Source organism: Schistocerca cancellata, chromosome 8, assembly GCF_023864275.1.
Source record: "Schistocerca cancellata isolate TAMUIC-IGC-003103 chromosome 8, iqSchCanc2.1, whole genome shotgun sequence".
NCBI lineage: Eukaryota > Metazoa > Arthropoda > Insecta > Orthoptera > Acrididae > Schistocerca > Schistocerca cancellata.
Genome location: NC_064633.1, coordinates 333,400,245 through 333,415,668, shown reverse-complemented (window position 1 = coordinate 333,415,668; position 15,424 = coordinate 333,400,245). Strand labels below are relative to the sequence as shown.

The window sequence follows — 15,424 nt, the reverse complement described above, 5'->3', positions numbered from 1 at the left end:
AGGAAGTTTCATATCAGCGCACACTCCGCTGCAGAGTGAAAATCTCATTCTGGAAACATCCCCCAGGCTGTGGCTAAGCCATGTCTCCGCAATATCCTTTCTTTCAGGAGTGCTAGTTCTGCAAGGTTCGCAGGAGAGCTTCTGTAAAGTTTGGAACGTAGGAGACGAGGTACTGGCAGAAGTAAAGCTGTGAGTACCGGGCGTGAGTCGTGCTTGGATAGCTCAGTTGGTAGAGCACTTGCCCGCGAAAGGCAAAGGTCCCGAGTTCGAGTCTCGGTCGGGCACACAGTTTTAATCTGCCAGGAAGTTTCATATCAGCGCACACTCCGCTGCAGAGTGAAAATCTCATTCTGGAAACATCCCCCAGGCTGTGGCTAAGCCATGTCTCCGCAATATCCTTTCTTTCAGGAGTGCTAGTTCTGCAAGGTTCGCAGGAGAGCTTCTGTAAAGTTTGGAACGTAGGAGACGAGGTACTGGCAGAAGTAAAGCTGTGAGTACCGGGCGTGAGTCGTGCTTGGATAGCTCAGTTGGTAGAGCACTTGCCCGCGAAAGGCAAAGGTCCCGAGTTCGAGTCTCGGTCGGGCACACAGTTTTAATCTGCCAGGAAGTTTTACACGTTATTGCTTAATACTGAAGACAATCAGTAATTAGTATTAAACAATTTGCGACTTGTGTATGTCATAAGACTGAATACACAGAGAGGGGAAAGTTGAGTGGAACAAGTATGAGTAACTTCATACATCATAAGAATACCAGCGAAATGAGAAAAACACTGGGACCAAATTGCTTAAAATCTCCTTTTGCAGTAAAATTTCACGAAGGAACTGAAGGACACGTTTCCGAGATGTTAGTAGTGTTTTTAGAATTGGAAAAAACAACACTTTGGATAAAATGTCAACTTTCTTAAAGTAGATTGTAACGGAACCTATTAAAGGCTTTACTTTACCGAAGTATGCGATACCCTCCATATTCACCCAGTTTAACGGGTATTTATGATTATAGAAAAGTTATTGTGTATGTTAACAATGATTGCATAACATGTCTCCATAAACAGTCAACCCATTAAATTACGCTGAATAACTGTCCCACATCAAAGTTAAAATCACTTGCTCACTGATACAGCAAATGTCATCATGTAAAAACACTAAGTTCATCTAAAAGTATGAAAAATAGTGGCCAACTTGCATATTTTGGATCTCCTTAAATAAAAATCACCCAGTGAAATCTATTTGTTCACTAGGACCGTTTTCACTCAGTATTCACGTAAACACTCCTATTTTAGACGAAAACCAATGTAATTCTTAATAATTCATGTTATTTACTTATTTATGTAAATTAGATAAGTCAACTGACAAACTTCTAAAAAACGGCCTTTATCTAACAAAGAATTATTCTGTCATGTCAACAAATCTGTCTGTCATTTTCATAACCTGTTAAATTATGTCGCTTGATATAAATTAATAACTTTTCTGCACAAATTACGATAACAGATGTACATGTGACTTATAAACTATATCTCATTTTAGTAGTTCTTTGACAAGGTTATAAATAGAAGCAGCATGAAGGGTCAGGGGCGGAGTCTGAATGTCACTTTGGTAAAGTGTATGTGTGTTATTGTTCGAGGTGGATAAATATTGGAAAGTACATGTAAAAGAAGTGCTACTTTGTGTTGTGTCATTGTCTTTGGTGGACAGTGGAATTAAGATGGCCACCAGAGTAATAAATATTTGAAGTTTAAATATTTGTTGGTTTCGCTCATTATGTATAATCAAAAGCACATCAAACACACAGGGCCTCATCTTTTTACCCCTAGACAACCAGATTTAGAGCTAGCATTAGCATCGAGACACAGCAGCGATCCAGCAAGCAGCAGCGATTACCACAATGCATTTTAAAGGAGCCAACCTAACATCAAGTGCTAACAAGCTCCGTAAATGGGAGTGAAATAGTGCGATTATAGCAATACCTACGACTAGGCGACCATTATAAGGTGTAGAGTAATGCAGCTTCTACCGAACAGATAGAGGCCTGCTCTGGTATAAAAAAACGGTATTTTTATACAGCAGCTGCAGATATCGAGTACCGAGTTAAACTCTTTGCAAGATATTCGTGATCCTGCAGTCTAAAATTAATAAAGCACATCAAATTTTGCGAATTAATTAAAATAAATATTGGATAATTAACAAAATAAATGAGTATGACAAATTATCGTATCATTTCGAATAAGTAATGGTATGCTCCAATAAAGGCTTTGATTTTAACGAGTGATGATTTACTCGAAATACTTCAGCAAGCGAGGAGCTGGGAGTGGTAGGGTGCCAGTACGCAGAAACATAACACTTCAACCACAAACGTATTTATGCTAGAATGATACTCCAAATTGTCAGTATATATTTTTTTATCAAGAAAATCTGAGAAACTGGAATGAATGCAAGCAAAGTATCAAATCTTATTTGGAATTAGAGCTTAAACAATTTAATTTGAAATTTTAGTTCATAACGTTGCGTACAGTTTTATCCTATTTCAATGGTTCTTCTTCAACATGAATTAAATGAAGCACATCATGATGTCCCGATTACTAGAACCGAGAGAAAAACGTTCCAGTAACAAATGCTCTGCGACCCGGTTCAGTCACATCAAAGTGACCACGGCCTATGTTCGTAATCAACATGTAATAATCTCTCATAGACGACACGTTGGATCACTAGCAGTGAAAAGTACAGAAGGCGTGTTCGGGGACTAGAAGAACAGTGCAGTCGTTGTCGCTACGGGAAAAAGGAACGATTTATCTGACTTCCAGAACGGCCTGATCATTGGCTTTCGGAACAAGAGTGGAATCATATCCAACACTGCTAAGTGTGTAAAGTATATGCATACCGCCGTGATCAAAGTACACCGCACTTGGCAAAACTGTACTATCCAAAACCGGTGCCGAGGCAAATGTGTTTCACCAAGGACCACATGTAACGGCGGTGACCGACAGCTGAGGACGTGCGTGAAGTCGAACAGAGCTGCGACTGTGGAGTGGCCTACTATCCTTATGAACCAAGAGGCTACAAGTAGTGTCTCGTCAACGAGCCTTCAGCGAACGTTGTAACGTTTTGGCCTCCGCACCAGGTGTGTGGTTGGTGCAACCGTACTGAGTGATGTTCATCGGCGATGAAGGCCGGAATTTGCACGTTACTACAGCAAATGAGATGACACCCGTGGTCTAGGGCTCTCGAGTTCAAAACTCACCTGAACGGTAAAATTTTAGCTGGTAGGGTAGCTCAGCGTGTTAGGCCAGAGGGTTAGCCGCCCTCTGTAATAAAAAAAAAACTGAATGACTGGGTCAATAATGAACTTCAACGGGCATCAAGGGACGTCCGCCCCGAACAAATGCAACGAACTATAACAAACAAAATGAGATTGCAAAAAAAAAAGTTGCGTCCTTGCTTCATAATCAGAACGTCTTCAGTACCGGATTCGAATCCCGCTGCTGCTTGAATTTTGATTAATAATATGCAATGGCAGCCGAAGACTTCCGGCATAAGAAGTCACCCCTCATTTTGCCGACGACCTTGTCAAAGAGGTCGGAGGAGCGGACAGAGGTTCACGGCACTCTCTTGTCCTAGGGGTGGTAAATTGCCCTTAAAGGCGGAAGAATCAGCGATGATCAACGACATGAGGATGCAGAAGGCAATGGAAACCACTGAATTAAAGACACGTAACGTGTATCCACAGGACATGTTGCCTGTAATTGAAGAAGTGTCATGAGGATCTCTCCATTGGCAAATACAGTATGTAAAGGGATATGAAAATCTAATAATCATAGAAGACTGGAATGTAGTTGTAGACGAAGGAGTAGAAGAAAAAGTGATTGGAGAATATGGGGTTGGAACAAGGAATGAGAGCGGAGAAAGACTAATTGAGTTTTGTAACAAGTTTCAGCTAGTAATAGCGAATACGCTGTTCAAGAATCACAAAAGGAGGAGGTATACTTGGAAAAGGCCGGGTAATACGGGAGTATTTAAGTTAAATTACATCATGGTCAGACAGAGATTCCGAAGGCGTACCGAGGAGCAGACATAGACTCAGGTGACAATATAGTAGTGATGTAGAGTAGGCTAAAGTTTAAGACATTAGTCGGGATGAATGAATACGCAAAGAAGGATACGGAAGTACTAAGGAATGACGAGATACTGTTGAAGTTCTCTAAGGATATAGATACAGTAATAAGGAATAGATCAGTAGGCAGTTCAATTGAAGTGGAATGGACGTCACTAAAAAGGGCCATCACAGAAGTTGGAAAGGAAAACATAGGTACAAAGAAGGTAACTGTGAAGAAACTATGGGTAACAGAGGAAATACTTCAATTGATCGATGAAAGGAGTAGGTACAAAATTGCTCTCGGAAACTCACGAATAGAGAAGTACAAGTCGCTGAGGAATGAAATAAATAGGAAGCTAAAAGCTAAGTTGAAATGGCTGCAGGAAAAATGTGAAGACATCGAAAATGTAATGATTGCCGGAAGGACAGACTCAGTGTACAGGAAAGTCAAAACAACGTTCGGTGTCATTAAATGGAAGGGTGATAACATTAAGAGTGCAACGGTAATACCATTGTTAAATGCAGACGAGAGAGCGGATAGGTGGCTGAGATCCAAAGTACATAATGCAGTGTCCTGTCACTTTACTGTTATCACTTGCCAAAAGCCTGTACATCCGCCTTTTGAAGAGTGGACCGCTGTGAGACTTACAGAAAGAGAGTCGATGAATTTCTGTAAGGTACCGACAAGGATTTGGAGCCATCTCCAGCTGCACTTTGTTTCTCAGCTGAAGATACAGGGCGAACAACCAAACCGGGGTGGTCTCATGGATTCTCGACTGGGTTTTAATCTAGTGAGTTTGGTGAACATGAGAGTACAGAGAGAGCAAAGAAGGTCATACGGCTCAGAAATTTCACTTCGCCCGTTATTTCTGTTGACGCAGATGACAGAACGAATTCCAGGGACGCCTTCCACCAAATCCAGGCAAACTTTTTCTTGGACCTGTATGTTGACAGAACACCAGCACAGATTCACTGGAAATGACGTACAATTTCGGCCATAGTTCACAGCGTCCACGTCCCACACGACTGCCAGGACTTGTCCTTGGAGGGCCATCCTCCAGTTATCGGTGGTCGAATTCTGAAAGCGAGCTCACGAGGAACGCCGCTAAGGCGGCGCAGCAGAGAACGCACATGGCGCTTTGCGAGGCGGCAAGGAGATAGTTGTTTAGTCACTGGCAAAGAGATTAGATAGCGCTTTCGATTACATATCGAAACCGGCCAGGGGTCATTATTCAGTTGATGAATCACAAAATAAACGATATAATGGTCCTATATAGTGTATACATAAGGCATAATATAAATCAACATCATTAACAGAAGTGCAGAATGACAATATGCTAGCAGGCTCCCAAAATTCAGCTAAGCGTCCGTAGTGCACGAGATAAAAGTCTCATGCAACTTAACTGTTCATAAATAAATCGTCAATTCACAAATATTCAAAGTTCAGTAGTGCAAATAATATGCCTAAATTCCCGGAAACAAACGTATAACCTATAGCAATTCTCAAAATCAGAATAAATAATCGAAGGTTAGAGCTACACATCAGTAAATCGCGAGTGGTTGCCACATTCCACATCCAACATAGCCCCAAAATCTTCTAATTCAATGTTAAAATATTTAAAATATTGTCGCGGCTAATTGAAGCCCAAGACCTAACAATCTACCAGTTCAAAACCACCTGAACAGGAGTTTAACACGGAATTAATCTATGTGACAGCTCGAAACTGAATGTCCAGAAACGGCCGTTTGGACTATTTTATATGCCATTTTAGCCTGCAAAAATACAGTAAATAGTCCGGACCACCATATAAAATATAAACAATTTACAAACACTATATGCGCCTTGAGAGGAATCCTTGTCTCTGCCGCTCCTTTTGATGTGACACACAGAATGCTAGGCTTCCTGCTTCCGACAGAAATAATTTAAACTCGAATTTTGCACAAATTTACTCAGTATCAACAACAAAGAAAACACTATAAATTAACGATTAATGATAAACATGCCTGCTCAGGAGAAGCGACCGTTTGTAAATAGTAGTATCAGAATTTATATACAAAGTACCACTTTCATGTGACTTCTCTATTTACTAGAGGCCAAATGAATACATAATTAATTTATTTAGCAATTTCTCTATAGGCTTGACACATAAAACTCGGATAGACACGTAACAATAAAGAAAACACTATAAATTAACGATTAATAATAAACATGCCTGCTCAAGAGAAGTGTCCGTTTGTGAATGGTAGTATCAGAATTTATATACAAAATATCACTTTCATGTGACTTCTCTTCTTACTAGAGGCCAAATGAATACATAATTAATTTATTAAGAAATTTCTCTATGAGCTTGACACACAAAACACGGATGGATACGTAACTGTTCGAGGTGTAACAAGCTATGTTCATTTAAAGAGTATGTGTGGAGCAATCGCAGTGGTGACAAATTGCCTAATTAACAATAATTAAAACATGGTATAATTTATAAGGGGCGTCCAAAAAGAAACGAACCAGAGTCTGGAATGCGCAAACCGGTGACAGGAGGGTAATATTATGGCGTGTGTAACGAGGTGTAGTTCCGACCAGAGGGTGGAAGTTCACACCCCGTCGCCAGAGGGGCACGAATGCACGTCACGTGACTATACAGAGGTAGCAGCAGCATGCATCAATCGTCCAACGCTGCCAGTCGCATTGCAAACAATGACATGGGAGCGTCAAAAGAGGAGCAAAGAGGTGTTGTTCGTTTTCTGACGGTGGAAGGAGTAGGAGTAACGGACATCCATTGACGGATGTCACAAGCCTATGGCGAACACTGCATGTCTTTTGCAAGGGTCAAGCCGTGACACAAGCGCTTCAGGAAAGGACGGATGGGCACGCTCTGGAGCTCCACACTGCATTACCGATGACATCGTCCAGCTGGTGGATGCACTCATTACCCACGACCGCCGAGCGACAGTGAAAGCCATAGCCGCCGTGGTCGGATTGAACGTCGGAAGTGTTCTCACCATCATGAAGGAACGACTGCACATGTGCAAAGTGTGTGCCCAATGGGTGCCCAACAGTCTTCAACCACACCAGCAGGCATGCCGAATGGCCCACTGTCTTGCTCATCTGCAGAGCTGTGCTCACGAAGGTAATGCCTTCCTGGCACGAGTGCTGGCTGGAGATGAGTCATGGTGTCATCACTTCGAACCAGAATCAAAACGGCAAAGTCTCCAGTGGAAGCATCCACGATCACCACCATAAAAAAAAGCCAAGGCCAACCACACAAGTGCAGGAAAGGTTATGCTGACGTTCTTCTTTAACCAAGATGGTCCCCTTCTGATTTACCTCCTGCAGCACGGGACTACAGTGAATTCCCAGCGTTATTCGCAAACCTTGACCACCCTTCGCCGAGCGATCAAATCAAATCAAGCTGGCAATCTCACCCATGGGGTCATTCTACTCCACGACAATGCAAAGCCTCATACGGCCAACACAGTCGCGGAACTCCTGCAGAAATTCTCGGCCATCCTCGATACGGTCCAGACTTCTCTTCCTGTGATTAGGCCATTTTTGGTCCCCTTCAAAAGACTCTGACGGGCAAACGATTCACCTCGGACGACGACATCTAGCTGCACTTGCGGAACTGATCAATGTAGCAGCCCTGGGAATCTCATGAGACAGCCAGTCACCGCCTTATGTCGCAGTGGGACAAGTGCCTCAACAGCCAGGGTCAATACTTATAACTGGTGCTGGTTTCTGTTATAATGCCTCCGGCTCGTTTCTTTTTGAATGCTATAATTATTATTAAAATGGCAGTATGCGCTACTACCCAGTGTCCTGGTCACCTTGATGTACTTGGATTTTCAATGTGAAGATTCTGTGATTTATTGCAAAATTTCTAAATATTTTGAGGTATTATCCGCGTTACCTCAGAATCCGCAATCTTACACCTATTGTAGGCATCTCCACTCTTGCTCACACCTCCTGACTTCCTGGAAAACTGCCCTTTACCTGCCCTGGTACACCCGCTCGTCCTGCCAGCGGCCACCTGGCCAGGCCTGAACCAAGCCGTGTCAAATTAAGTTGTCTACGGATCCTGACCTACTGACAGCTTGCCAAGAGTGGGCATTAACTCACACACCTCCACTTTGTATCACTTACCTAGCACAAAAATTACTGACATTATTTTATCACATATCATGTGGTACCTTCGATTTGTGTCAGGACATCAGTGTAAAAACTTTGTAGTGGTGAATGAACTAGCATGAATTGAAAAGATAATGACATGAAAAAAATGACAATAAATAAAAATATGGAAAACATACAGTAGTATAATACGTATTAACTGTTTCAGTCTTAACACAGTGGCGCTAATTTTAAATATTTTCTTTTGGTTTAATCGTGATTATTGGTTTTGGGCTACAATCACATTTACAAATAATCTTGAAATTGTTATCATATTTCTTGGTTTAACGTATTACACTTCATCAGCGTATTATGACATCCTTTGGGAGTGAAGCATTTTCACGTCACTACTGCAGTGTTCTGGCATTGGTTTCTAGTGCTGTTTGCCCCGACCCCCCTCCACTCTCCCCGACACTTGTCATCATTTTTTCTGTTTTACAGGTCACTGAAGATGCTTCATAAATAAAAGAAGCGAAATGCCTATGACAAAAAACAAACTGCTTTTCTTTCAGTTATAAAAACAATATGAATAGTTGCTGCTCTCTATGTAGTGGACATGCTGAGCCACAGATAGGCACAACAAAAAGCTGTTGGAATGTGAACTTTCGGCCAATAAGGTCTTGGTTGAAGACAGAGCCAACACACACACACACACACACACACACACACACACACACACACACACACAGCTTACACACATGAGACCACAGTCTCTGGCGGCTAAAGCCAGACTGCGAGCAGCAGTGCATGATGGAAGAGTCAACCAGATGCCAGTAAGGAGGAGGCTGTAGCGGGAGGGGGAGCGAGGGCACGGTAGGGGTGGGGGACGGTAAAGTGCTGCTAGTGAGATCGTCCACTGACACTGTTGAGCAAGGTTAGGGCAGCTACTTGCAGTCGGGAAGTTAGCCGGAGGGTGTTCGTTCCATAGATGGAACATGTCTTGTTTATGGCTTAAACGATCATATTGCGTTTACATACATGTAGCTTTCAGCTCACCATCAGTAGAAATGTGTTGAAGCTGTTGAATTACGATTATGGTATAGATTCCCGTAATTATTCAGAATAGTATCCCTCTAGTTCAGCTTCTGAAAGCCATCCCCAGTGGAATCCATACAAGTGCAAGTTAAATAGATGGGTAAATGATTTAATTTATTCGGAAATTACACTTTTTTCATTCCATTCATTCTCACATAAGTTAGCATCCCTTTCATGATAACATAATCCATACAACCCAGTAAGTAACAAATCTTTATCAGTGTTTGTTATTGCTGCTTAATAATAAAAATTTAAATAGAAATCCCAAAACCATAATTTACATATTAGGTTCCCTAGCAGCAAATGTTTTCTAGCAACATACGTACTTTAGACACCCCAGTAATTGTAATAAGCATTACCCCACCCATAATTTATTTCCTACTCTTAATCCCTCCACAATTATCCCATCAATACCAAAATAAATTCCATGGCATCTCGTGCATCTACAGACATAGTACATGTACCCTGTCTAAAAAATCACATATAATAGAATCTTACTGCCCTAGTGAAATAATCACAAATTAACTTCTTGTAGAAATGCATTTAACTGTTCTCTGATAAAACACCCTGAGACATTTCAAATATCCTCTCGTGGCTCTCCCGTTGCAGGCTTGACTACAGTCCGCCCTTCGTCAGAGGTGAGTGAATCTTCGAGAACACCAACCACATGGCCTGGCGAAACGTCAGAAAAATAAACAAAGGTCAGACGAAGACCCCTAGCAAAACAGGCAATATGTCATATACATTTTCTTCTTGTGTTTACAGGGTCCTGTAATTTCATTAACGATAGTTTATTGACCGGCTTTATTTTTGCCCTTGTAATTAGTTTTCTGAGAAACATATTGTCAAATATTGATACACGCACATCGTGAATATGTTATCATGAAATCGACCGTTTACAGTCCCTGAATTACATCGCGGCCAATCTTATCCAAGTGATAATTTAAATTTCTTCCCAGGGGCCACTATTTATCCTAAATGGTTGCCATTATGGAATTACAGTGCTGTATGGGACAATATCGTTCATTCTAATTGAATTTTCAGTAAGATATTAGAGTTAATTAATTACTGGGAACATAGTCAGTTGCTCTGACCATATTATTACAGTTTCATCCCATCTCATTCGATTTTCACCTGCCTCGAGATGACTGGGTGTTTGTGTTGTCCTCATCATTTCATCATCATCCAGGAAAGTGGCGAAATTGGACTGAGCAAAGATTGGGTAATTGTACGGGCGCTGATAACCACGCAGTTGAGCGCCCCACAAAACCAAACATCATCAACATCATCAACCATCTCATTCGAACGTGGCCGCGCGGAGTAGCCGCGTGGACTTAGGCGCCTTGCCACTGTTCACGCGGCTCCCCCCGTTGGAGGTTCGAATCCTTCCTCGGGCATGGGCGTGGGCGTTGTCCTTAGCGAAAGTTAGTTTAAGTTAGATTAGGTAGTGTGTAAGCCTAGGGACAGATGACCTCAGCACTTTCGTCCCATATGAACTTAACCATTTGCTCATGGAGCGCGGAAAGATTGTTGGTTAGACACCTCGCTGGTGCTGGAATTAACCTAATCTTGTATTCGGAATCCCTATGGGAGTGATGTTAAGAGGTTTCTGTTTATTTCCAGATTACTTAGAGGTGGATCTTAAACTTACAAAGTGGTCAAATGCTGGACAGTTTGTTTCTGTATTCAAGAGTCTGATACTTCAGCCGGCCGAAGTGGCCGCGCGGTTCTGGCGCTGCAGTCTGGAACCGCGAGACCGCTACGGTCGCAGGTTCGAATCCTGCCTCGGGCATGGATGTGTGTGATGTCCTTAGGTTAGTTAGGTTTAACTAGTTCTAAGTTCTAGGGGACTAATGACCTCAGCAGTTGAGTCCCATAGTGCTCAGAGCCATCTGATACTTCAGGTGATGTTGTCACTTGGGTCAAACAAACCTTTGACCACCCATGTTGCCCTTCTTTGCATACTTTCAATGCTCTCTCTTAGGAGTCCAATTTGGGATAAGCCCCACTCGACTATGCAATTTCTGTTATGGACCTCACGAGGGTTTTGTGGATAATTGCATTTCATTATATTAATATCCTGCCTACCAAATGAAGTGTACCATCTGCTTTATCTACAACTGAATTCATGTGAACATTCCATTATATATCCTGAGAGGTTCGTCGTGTATGCATTTCATTTTCCAAGTTTTAAATTTTGTTGGGAGTCTGCAGATAGCAGAAGTAATTCGCTGCGTTAAGCAGCGCTACAAAACGTGGTAGCACCGAGTAGGAAGTTGGTTCCCACGAAGATAGTAGTACGAAGTGGACTATGTGGTGCGGTAGTGAATCATTGGAGTATGAAGACGTACAGGAGCCTTTAGAACGAACCTCGTCTTGTTAGAGGTTTCCCTGTGTTTCTTTCTCCGCCGATTCTGCGGAGAAAGTTCTCATACCTTATCTTCTCAGAGCAGCTAATTTCCAACATCCTTCAATAGCATCACGTCTCAAACGCTTTCATTCCCTTCAGTTCAGGTTTCGCACAGTCTATAATTCAGTACCATACAATGCTGTGATCCAAACGTACTGTCCTAGACATTTCTTCCTCTGTTTAAGGTCGATGTTTGATAGTAGCAGATCTCTCTTCGTCAGGAATGCCCTCTTTTCTTCTGAAAATCCGTTTTTATATCCTACTTGCTTAACCTCTCAGGGTTTTATTTTGGTTCCGGAGCAGTGGATTCCTTAACTTCATCTACTTCGCGATCTCCAGTTCTGATGTTTATCGATTACCTCATTTTTGCTACTCCTCATTACTTTCTGCCGTATTTCCGTCATACCCGTCGATATCTACTATTGAAGCCTTGAAATGGGGGAGACCTCAACATCCGATTTTTCATCTATACATTGCACAACATAATAGAACAGTCACATTTTTTAAACTATGTCATTTTTTTCTTTTGCGAAGCAAAAGTTACAAATTTGGCTCAGAAGTGCTTATAACATTCTTCTGTAGTGGCTCAAACGCGTGGCGCCCTTCGTCGTAACTCTGGGGTTCGGCAATGTTCCAAACAGCAAGATCGACACATACAGAGAAGAAGACCTGGATTCGGAAGTTCATGTGAGGTTGAGGTGCGTTAACGATCACATTGGTACCGATGTTCACCACGGCTCTGCTCGCCTCCACTGTCATAATTCAACCCTACTCAATGGACGTCTTGGGGCTGCCACCACAGTGAACATTATCCGACGCTTTTGGAATGGATGGGGCGACAGTTTTTTTTCTGTAATACTGGATGGAATCACTAGATACCGTTCAAAACCATTCGACGAAATTTGAGAATGATTCGAAGAAGCTTGCGCTATTTCAGCCAGTCTGTTTAGCGAGATCATGGTGGAGAGCGACATTGACATGTGCGTGAACAAAATGGCATAGGGTCGTTCTAAGACTTCCCAGGTTGGTAACTCCCTCGGTGCCACCAGTGACCACGTTGAGCAACTCTCACAGTTCTGCAGCGATATAGCGACATTCCGTTAAGTTTGGTCACAAGGGTTGCCTAACCTGCCGGCACGTGGGCATTTGTAAATGCATGTCTCTGTACAGGGATATTCTTCAAGTGCATGGGTGTCACCAAGATGAGGGGTCTGACTGTTTTGTTCATGTGCTTATAGTTGTCGATCTCCCCTGTGAGCATGCTACAAAAACGCGCGGAACATCACTGAAGAAGTACGAGGGTAGGAACTTAGTGGCAACTATTTATTTACAGCTCGTAGAAAATAGATACGTGTTTCAAAGTTTTACTGACCTTCAAAGTAGTCACCAGCACTGTGTATAACCCGTTGCCAGCGATGTGAAAGTGCAGTGCCAGTTGTGTTGACAGTTCAGGTCTATTGCCCGACGAATTTGTAGCAGTTCTGAAGCGAATGCCGTGAAGTGTTTCCTTCAGTTTAGAAATCGAGTTGAACGTACGAGGGCTCAAGTCAGGGGAGAGCAGTAGGCGGTATAGCACTTAGCAGCGCCATCTGTCACCACAAATCAGTAACAGCTTGCACTGTACGTGCTTGAGAATTGTCCCTTCAAGATGATGGTCAGGTCCTGCAGAAAATGTCATCACTTCTGTCTCTAAGCTGGTCGTAATTTGTGTTCCAAAAATGAACAGCATAGAGACAGAATTGGTGACACTTTCTGCAGGACTTGACCATCATTTTGCAGGACAATGCTCAAGCACGTGCAGTGCTTGCTGGTACTGATTTGTACCACCTACTGCGCTCGCCTTTGTGCGAGCTGTAAATACATAGTTCCCACTATTAAAGTTTCATCCCTCGTATGAATACCCTTTGCCGCTTCGGATCACGTTCATAAATCGCCGAATGGTTCTGTACGGTACTCTAGTGGCTCCATCCAGTACACTAGAACAAAACTTACAGCCGCACTTCATTGCACAGGGATCAGACCACGGTGAATAGGGACGCAGCCCAACAATGTTCTTAGAGATTGGTTGAAGGAGGAGTTATCGGCAAAGTCTAAGACTGACAAGAACATAGTTCTGTTCTGTTGCACATCGAACTGCAAACTGTCATTTGCGATCTTGAAATGTAAGTAAATGAACGCCCCCAGACGAAGGCTGATATGACGCGCACTGTTTTATCTCCTGAGGCCTTTTCACGTCGATTCTGAGCGGCAGTGTGTCTGAAATGTTTTCTGCTAGTCTCCATAAGAACATCGCGTTATTTCAGTTCTTGGCCTTGCCGTTCTGACTTCCATCACATAGGTGTCAAAAGATGGAATGGGATGTGGCGGTTTTCCCACTGATAGATACGTCCACGGAGGCAGTGACCGGAATTGTGGTCAACTTTGGTGCCATTGTGGCATCATTAACACCCCCTCCCCCCTTACATCCCACATAAATTGAAATCTTTTTTCTTTTATCCTATTCTACACCTTGCTGTTTGAAGTGTTGAGATCGAAGATGACGTCACAGGTCGCAACGTTTTTTCTCAGAAGACGGTTGTAGGTACCGTGACCCAATCATCGTATTTCTGCGTCCCTATCGAAGAAAAAGGCTGGGTTTCAAATGTTAGCCTTTCATCACAGCTATGTCTGGGGTATAGAACGGATGAAGGAAGACAGTACGATCCTTAAAGATGAAGCGCAAGATCGGATTACAAAACGATTGTATTGCGGTTCCCTGGCAGGTATTTGTGGTTGTGAACCCGGATGGTGCGTGGGGCTTGAGCTATGGTGACTCAAAAGAAAGACAGCTGAACAGATATCAGGTTCTTTTAATGACACACCTGCGCTACTTGATACACTAGGTCAATGGCTGGCTCGACGCTGAATTCCTCTGAGCTGGCTGCCTGTACATCCAGCAATGAAAACAGGACTACACCACTAAGCGTCGGCGGTTCCATTTTGTACGCCGGCGACATGGACCTCGCACAGAGGCGTGCACTTGTTTAAGTTACGTTTATGGCCCTGGATGCTGGTGGGCTGCGTCATGGCTGTGGATATCTACCATGCTGAGACGCTCATCCAGCGATGTCGTATGGTGGCTGGTACTCACTGGATGCAGTCCACTGTCCCCTGGGCAGGAGTCGGCCGTGGTGCTGGGGACAACCTGGGATGGTCAGCTGGCCATAGCATTAATTCCAGGGAGGGACTTTGGACGTAGAGCAGTTGCCCTGCCATGGCCTGAACTGGTGGTCTCTACTATCAGATTCACGTAGTCTCCTCGTCAGTCACAGCCCTACCATCATGGTTGGTCTGTGATCATCAGAATAATTGTATTACAAAATTGTGTTACAGTCGTCAGTGGCGCACTTGTCGTGCATATGCCACTACTAGTAACTTATTCTGAAACACTACTGTCACTGGCAGTGTGGAAATCAGCCTTGTCCCTTGTTGCAATAGTCTGTGCTCCACGACTGAGTTCAGAGTTTCACCAAGCTAACCTACCGCGCAGTACTGTATTTACCTTATTGAATTATTATGGCGACAACATTCCACGGCCACATCCTGTGATCTCTGCGGCAATACACCACTCGGTCTCACACTAATGTGCCCCTATACGCCATATTATACCATACTGCGAACAAGACCCAGTCTCTCTGATTGACTTTAATGCCAGTTTTATATCATGCTATACGTTCGTACAA

At 43.1% G+C, this 15,424-nt stretch overlaps 2 non-coding genes across 2 annotated transcripts; both read left to right on the top strand.

Moving 5' to 3' along the window:
• Positions 1 to 211: 211 nt before the first annotated feature.
• Trnas-cga (transfer RNA serine (anticodon CGA)) lies at positions 212 to 284 on the top strand. The gene has a single exon. It is a non-coding gene; the product is annotated as a tRNA-Ser (tRNA).
• A 228-nt stretch (positions 285 to 512) lies between these two features.
• Trnas-cga (transfer RNA serine (anticodon CGA)) lies at positions 513 to 585 on the top strand. Its single transcript has one exon. It is a non-coding gene; the product is annotated as a tRNA-Ser (tRNA).
• Positions 586 to 15,424: the final 14,839 nt, after the last annotated feature.